Here is an 8,089-nt window from a genome sequence, read left to right as displayed (position 1 = left end):
CCTGAATCAGAATTAGTTAGGTAACATAGAGGAATAAGATGTTTTATTTACTTTATACTTGTCATTAGAATGTCTTCTTTTGGACTATACTGTTGGCAGTTGCATTTTCCTATCTCCTCTAGGGAAAAGTCACTTGGGGCCCAGAGAGGGGAGAGGTCAGGCTTGTCTTTTACATGTCTGGTAATAGGCAGAATATCAAAAGGGAGAAGTCAGGTTTGAACATTGTCTTCATTATGAATATATCTGTGAAAACCATGTGAAGGGCTCCACAATGTCTGTACTCCAGTCACTCCCTCCTTTCCCATTGGGGGGGGGGAGGAGTATGGCAGTGTCTGGAAGCATTGTATTACCCCTCTGATGTTGCATGAATCTTGAGATAGTATATGACCTAGAGGCTCACTCCCCCCAGGAACTTGTCCAGGGGTGGGGTGTATTTGAGATGGGAGTATCTAAAGTAGACAATTGATATATGCCATTGGATGAGGTAATGTTTTGGTAATATGAAGTACCAAGAACGAGAAGTAGAACCTCGTCTAAGAGACCAAACTGAACGATAATTTATAGCTAATGCTATCTGGCTATGGGATAATCCTCTTTCAAGTAAAAGGCCCTTTGTGAAGTTCCTGAGATCTGTGGTTCGTCATGTGAGTTGAGAGTGTATCTTGGCTATAAAAGATACAAAGTATCTTTTGTAAGCACTCTCAGAGAATTCATTTATAGACACTGAATTGATCTGAGAGTCAAAGGGCTATGGTGAAGCTCATATGATTAAAGATGTAGTTTAAATATATCTCTGACTTGTGTGAGGTTTGTAAACTCTCATTTAGTAATACAGGAAATTACCACGACACCATGCTCACACCTCCCAAGCTTCCATCAAGGATACATCCCAAGTAGCTAACAGAGGTTTCAGAAGTCAGCACCTCACCCCTAACTCCACTCTGATTTCAGACGACCTACACAATTTAGGTCTGGATCCCAAAATAATTGCCTCAGTTTTCCTTAAGTGCAGAGATAGCTTATTATCTCCAAGCCATTTGCTAATGTTAGTAAGCTCTGTGCTAAGTATGCTCTCCAACATAGTTTTACTTTTGTGAGACACCAGAAGTGTAGAGTCATCTGCATAAAGGAAAAGACGGCAAGAACAAGCATCTTTCATATCGTTAATATACAATAAAAACAGCAGAGGCCCAAGCACACTCCCTGCGGAACGCCACAACTCATTGGTTTTGCCTGAGACAGTGAACCATTAACCTCTACTACTTGCTCCCTTCCTGATAAATAGGACTTTACCCAGCCTAGAGGGATACACCTTAACCCCAGTGCCTCCAGTTTGGAGATTTAGGAGACAGTGGTTAAACTGTATCAAAGGCCTTCTGTAGGTCAAGCAGTACCATTCCACACAGATTCCCTCAATCTCTTTCCTGATGAAGTCAGTCAAGTAAAGTAGACATGAATCAGTAGTATGTTTTGTAGTATGTTTTTAAACCCGACTGAAAATCATACATTAGACCCTGTTTGTTAACATATTCATACATTTGCTCATGTACAATTCTCTCCAGAATCTTTGATATTAGTAAATATATTATATTTGATATTTTTGCAGAAATCAGTATTGAAATCCCCTAACAAAATTATTTCCTTCAACAGGGAATCATTACAGTTTTACAACACAATTTCAAGACCTTCATAGGATGCATTCTGCTTGGGCAGCCTATAACACACCCCCAACAAAATCGTCTTGGTTTTGGAAGGCAGATATCAAGCCAGACAACTCCAGATCAGCGTTTAAATCCGATGTGACGTTAAAAGCAATGTCTGATCTTACAAACGCACATATCCCCCCCACCGTTCCGATTCCGATCCTTCCTGACAACAGAGTAATTACCTCAACCTCAACTAAATTTTTGAGTCACTAACAGATGAATCCAACCATGTCTCAGTAAAACATAAGACACCTCTGATTGGCAAACCAACAGGCGTATGGTCATCGATCTTCGGTAGGCGGCTTCGGACGTTTAAGTGCACAAAATGTAAGCCCTTCTTCCCAAAAGCCTTATTGAATTCCAGATCCACTTGTAACTTGCCTCCCACTGCGCTGCCATCTTCCCACTGCCCTGTCTCCGSTGGCCTCTCTGTCGCCATGGAGCACCCCTCCCCAGGTGCTATTTTCTATCGTCCTCACCACCGTGTCCCCTGTCACTCGCCTCTGGTTGCCTCCGCTCCGCTGTGGACCCCCCCCTCCGGTGCACTCTCCACCCTCGGTAAGTCCTCTGGTCCCACTCCACCTTCAATGCTCACACACCCTGCGGGTACAGCACACCGACAGCAACGGTAAGCTTCATTGACCCCTTTCCCAAAGCTAGAATCGCTGCATTTTAGATGAATCCACTGCGCGCATTCCAAACATACCAAAGCTTTGCTGTTACTCCTTATCCACCGTTCGCAAGCTGAGCATGGGTGCATAGGCCGTTTGATGGGGTTGGTGATAAAGTGAGGTCCAGGGCATTGATGGATATCACCCGATAAGAGAAGGCATAGAGTTATTTAAAGATCTCCACCATTAATTTGCGATTTCAGACTGGATTTCGATGATCGTTTTGGTTTGTGCCAAGGTGCTATGAAAGTTTGGTATATAACATTCCTTCCTAATCTGTAGTGCTGGATGCCATCAGAAGTGTTTGCGTGACTGAGAAGTTGCTGAGAATGTACTATTCTTTCATCTAAATAGCATATGCWATTATTTCCAGTAACATTTAAAACAAACACATAKAGTAAAAGTGCTGCCACCATGCCAAACTTGCCGGTCGCCATCTTGCCAGTACGAGTGATTGATGACCACTGTACACCGTTGTGTACAGATCCTTGCGATATGGGGCTGTGTATTGTCATGCTGAAACATGAGGTGATGACAACAGATGAATGSCAGGACAATGGGCCTCAGGATCTTGTCATGGGATCTCTGTGCATTCAAATKGCCATCAATAAAATGCWATTGTGTTGGTTGTCTGTAGCTTATGCCTGCCAATATCATAACCCTGATARCACCATGGGGCACTCTGTTCACAACATTGACATCAGCAAACCACACGCCCACAAAAAGCCATATATGGTGGTCTGCAGTTGTGAGGCTGGTTGGGCATACTGACAAATTCTCTAAAACAATGTTGGAGGTGGTTTATGGTAGAGAAATGAACATAAAATGATCTGGCAACAGCTCTCGTGGAAGTTCCTGCAGTCCGCTTGCCAATAGCATGCTCCCTCAAAACTTGAGACTGTGGCATTGTGTTGTGACAAAACAGCACATTTTAGAGTGGCATTTTTGTATTTATTAGGGATCCCCATTAGCTGCTGCAAGACAGCACCTACTCAGCTGCTCTTGTCCCCAGCAACAAGGTGCACCTGTGTAATGATGATCATGCTATTTACTAAGTTTCTTGATACGTCACACTTGTCAGTTGGATGGATTATCTTGGCAAAGGAGAAAAGCTCACTAAATTGGGATGTACACAAACTTGTGTACAAAATTTGAGAGAAATAGATGTCAATTTCTGCAGTACAATTGACAACCATGGCTATAAATGCTAAAAAGCCCACCTTGCTGAAGCACATATTCTTCCCATCACACTCTCAGTCTACGCCTACTCACAGGAATCCTCTCAAGATCCCTCACCCTGTACCCATCTTCCTCTACCACTCTCTTCACTGCTTCACCATACTACACTTTCTGTACTACTGTAACCCTGGCAACCTCAATCTGCCTTTCTCTCACCTGACACCTCAGATCTCCAGCCCCATTGGTTACCCCACAACTAACACACAGAACTTCCTCCACCGATACCACACATTCCTTCATCTCATGCCCTCCTCACATCTAGGCATCTCACTCCTAAACTCTGTTGCAACAGGCCCAAATTTGACACCTCAAACACCTCACCTCAGTGTTTACGGAACAAAGCGCTTACGGGATAACTGACACTTCCTACCTTCACCTTATCTGGCAGAGACTCTGCATCAAAACTCCACATGACAGAATGTATTCTCTGTTTCCCAACGTTCTACGTCTCACCTAAAGACGTGCATCACAGACACCTGGAATCCTCAATTTCAACTGCTTCCTCAACACTTAAACCTAATCCCATTATCACTCCTTTCAATGCCGCCCTGTTCCGGAGAGCAAGTCGAGTCACAATTCTTGTCCCTAATTGCGTAATGCGGAACACTCACTCCCTCTGACAGAGGAGAAACAAACCACAAGTCCACTCCGAGTTACCTTCACAACTCAGTCCCCAACCTCTTCTCCACACAACCTGACACAACATATGGATCAGCCAAAATGCAAGGATCCATTCTCTCTACAAATTCTCACTCCCACCGGGCCAGAATCATCCTCGGGACGAGGCCCGAAATCAGAGTTCCTCACCGAAGGTACTTCATCCTCACTCTCACCAGGTTCCATCTCTGAGCTACTGGAGAACGTATCCCTCTTTTTACCTCCCTGACCACACTGCTCCCCTCTACACTCCGCTCCTTCCTCACCACACTGTTTCCCTCTACACTCAGCTCCTTCCTCACCACACTGCTTCCCTCTACACTCCGCTCTCTCCTCACCACACTGCTTCCCTCTACACTCCGCTCCTTCCTCACCACACCTGCTTCCCTCTACACTCAGCTCCTTCCTCTCCACACTGCTTCCCCCTACACTCAGCTCCTTCCTCACACAACTGCTTCCCTCTACAGTCAGCTCCTTCCCTCCACAACTGCTTCCCCATACACTCAGCTCCTTCCTCTCCCACACTGCTTCCCCTACACTCAGCTCCTTCCTCACCACTGCTTCCCTCTACACTCAGCTCCTTCCTCACCACACTGCTTCCCTCTACACTCAGCTCCTTCCTCTACACTTCAGTTCCTTCCTCACCACACTGCTTCCCTCTACACTCAGCTCCTTCCTCACACAGATTAGCCGTGTGGTGGAGGAAGGATGCTTGCAGGTGGGTTAAGAGGGGAAGCAGTGGGGGAGGCAAGGCGTGCGTGTAGAGGGAAGCAGTGGTGACAGAGGAGGGCGGAGGTTAGAGGGAAAGCAGTGGGAGAGAAGGGGGAGTGTAGAGGCACGGGCGTGGCTGTCGCAAGGCTGAGTCGAGTTATGGAGCTCACAGCTTCTCTTGCCTAGACCAAGTCACCGGGCTAAGATTGTTAGCAGGCTGGAAAGCTTGTGGTGATGGCCGTCTAAGACGAACATCAGAGCTTGAGTGTAGACAGCGCGAAGACTGACCTGTCCAGCTCGTGCGTGGAGATACGTAAGGAGCTCTTGATCCGTGTCAGAGTCGGATTAGAGAAGCACATGAGTGTCTCAGCTACGGCTTCACACCGTACTAGCTGATACGAGCTGCACGCGAGTAGGATCCGCTCTTCGACGTGCTCTGGACAAGTAGAGGGAAGCACACGTAAGTGTCAGCGTAAGCGTGGTCTGTTAAACAGCTCTCACTCAGCTCTTCTCACCCCACGCTCCCTCGCACATCAGCTCCTCTCTACTCCGAACTGCTTCCCTCTAGCACTCAGCTCCTTCTCGACCCACCTCTTGCCTCTACATTCTCGCTCCTTCCTCTCCACACCGGTGCTCTCCTCTCGACATTCTCGCCGTTCTCGGTCGTGCGCTCCGACAACACTTGCTGTGCCTGCTGAACAGTCGAGTGCCTTTCATCTTACGGCTACAAGCATGGGATAGCAGTTGTCCGTCGAAGTCCCGCGGTTCTCTTCGCTCGACCGACATATCGTCGCCCTTCGCCCTCCGCTACTTAGCGTACTGACCAGCTCTCTTCCTCACAGCCACAGCACTCTCTTCCAGGTCTAGGCTACCTCGCGCATCACTTCCTCCGTTGCTGATCGAAGGGCTGACGGTCCCTCTACAAGTTCCGCTGCATACTTCCTGCGAGCCTACAAAGTGAACTGTCCCTCTAGTTGAGGATGCCTGCGGTTGACGCGATCGTGCCCATAAGATACAGTTGTTTACCTTCCGGGGTAACGCACTCGGTAGAGACGAGACAAGGAGCTGTGTAGACTTGGGAAGCTGCTCACCTGTACAGTGCGCTAGTAACGTTGACTCTCAGGACACGGCATTCGCCTGCTACTACGTTCACCAGACTCGCCTTCGCTCAGACCCACAGTCGGTAGAACTTGGCCAGTCCTGGATCGACTCTCGAGGTGTCTGACCACGCACACCAGCATGCTGTCTTCCGCCTCTACACTTCAGTTGATGGTAGGCAGCTTCCTGTCACAGCACACTGTAGCCGATCCGCTGCGTACAACCTCAGGTAGTCCTGGTCGCGCTTGAGGGAACGGCAGCGAGACGGCACTACTGCTTCTCCGCGCTCTACACTCCGCTCCTTCCTCACCAACACTGCTTCCCTCTACACTCAGCTCCTTCCTCACCACACATATTTTAGAATAAGGCTGAAATGTAACAAATGTGGAAAAAGTCAAGGGTCTGAATTAATTTCCCAAATGCACTGTGTGCTGAATCCTTTCAGCAAGGTTGCTTCTCCTCCTCTCTAAGGAGTGTTTTACTCTTATTCTGAAGCCTGATAAATCCCCAACAAAACGTGAAGGTTCAGACCGATTTCTCTTCTGAACTAAAGAATTAGTGCTAAAGCCTTGGCCAGGAGATTGGATGGAGTTTCCCATATCTAATACACAAAGACCAAAATGGCTTCGTGAAAAACCATCAAGGTTTTCACAATGTGAGGAGAGTACTAAACATAGTGCACATGTCAAGGGTCCCCTGACCCTCTACTGCCATACTCTCACTTGATGCAGAGAAGGAATTCCATAGAGTTGAGTGGTCTTATTTCAAGTGCTTAAGAGATTTGGGAACTACTTCTGTAAATGGATTAAGATATGATATACAGACCCCACTGCAGAAGTTGCAACTAACAACTTGTTTTCACAACCTTTTAAGATTTTTCAGGGGACGAGATAAAGACAAGTCCAGGACTCTTTCTTTAGCCATTGCAGTAAGGGTCCATCGTCAATTAGTGGAATTAAAACAGATTTTGAACATTGAGTGGACCTGTATGCTGATGATACCCTCTTATTCCTAACAGATCTAAAGAACTCTTCCTTCTCCATTTAATTAATAACTGGTCAGTTTTTTGGGTTTAAAGTTAATAAAACCAAATCTTCCTATCCTTTTCCTCAACAAGCAAGATACTGAATCCAGTTGTACAGCATCTATTTGTGAACACAGAACAAGGTTTCACATATCTTGGTATTAAAATGACACCAGAAATTAGCTCCCTGAGCTCAACAAATTATGAACCCATGTAACGAGTGTAACATAATCTATCAACAGATGAACATTACTGCTTGTATCTACTATTGGTAGAATAAATATCATTAAGATTAATATTCTGCGCAAATGTCTTTATCTATTTCAATCAATTCCTCTGGCTCCACCAACTTTATTTTCCCCAAAGTCTGAAAGATACCTGGAGCAACAGAAAACAAAGGCTTAGACTTTCTCTTCTTTATTTGGCCTATGACAGAGGGGGTTGCAACATCCAAACCTACAGTGGTATTACTGGGCTGCACAAATTAGGGCTGCAATGTTTTGGTTCTCCAAGAAACCATACCTACCCTGGTTGCACATGGAAATGCTATCCACAACAGGCTTAACTTTGAAGAATGCTACCAATCCCTTTGTTAAAAACACATATAAGCCTGACTATTTTTTAACTGGTCTCCGTCTGTTTCACTTCCCCAGAATCTTACAAACTCTGGGTGCAGACTGAGTGTTTTAATTGAATTGGTTAATGAATATATAGGAATTAAAAATTCCTCCAACAGACCTACAACCTCCTTTGACCACTTTAGAAACGCTCTCTGTTAATGTGTGTTATGGGAGAGGTCACATGACATCATTATATTGGAAAATGGTAGCTACTCATGAAGACAACACTGATAGTAAGAGACTTCAGTGGATACAAGATATGCAGGAAGATATTTCAGCAGAGGACTGGGGTATGATATGCTCTAGAGCTCAGATACAGACAATAAACACCCCCCTGGATTTTGCAATACAATTGGACAATGA

The sequence above is a fragment of the Salvelinus sp. IW2-2015 genome, linkage group LG4q.1:29, assembly GCF_002910315.2.
Source record: "Salvelinus sp. IW2-2015 linkage group LG4q.1:29, ASM291031v2, whole genome shotgun sequence".
In the NCBI taxonomy this organism is placed as follows: domain Eukaryota; kingdom Metazoa; phylum Chordata; class Actinopteri; order Salmoniformes; family Salmonidae; genus Salvelinus; species Salvelinus sp. IW2-2015.
This window is presented reverse-complemented; position numbering follows the sequence as displayed.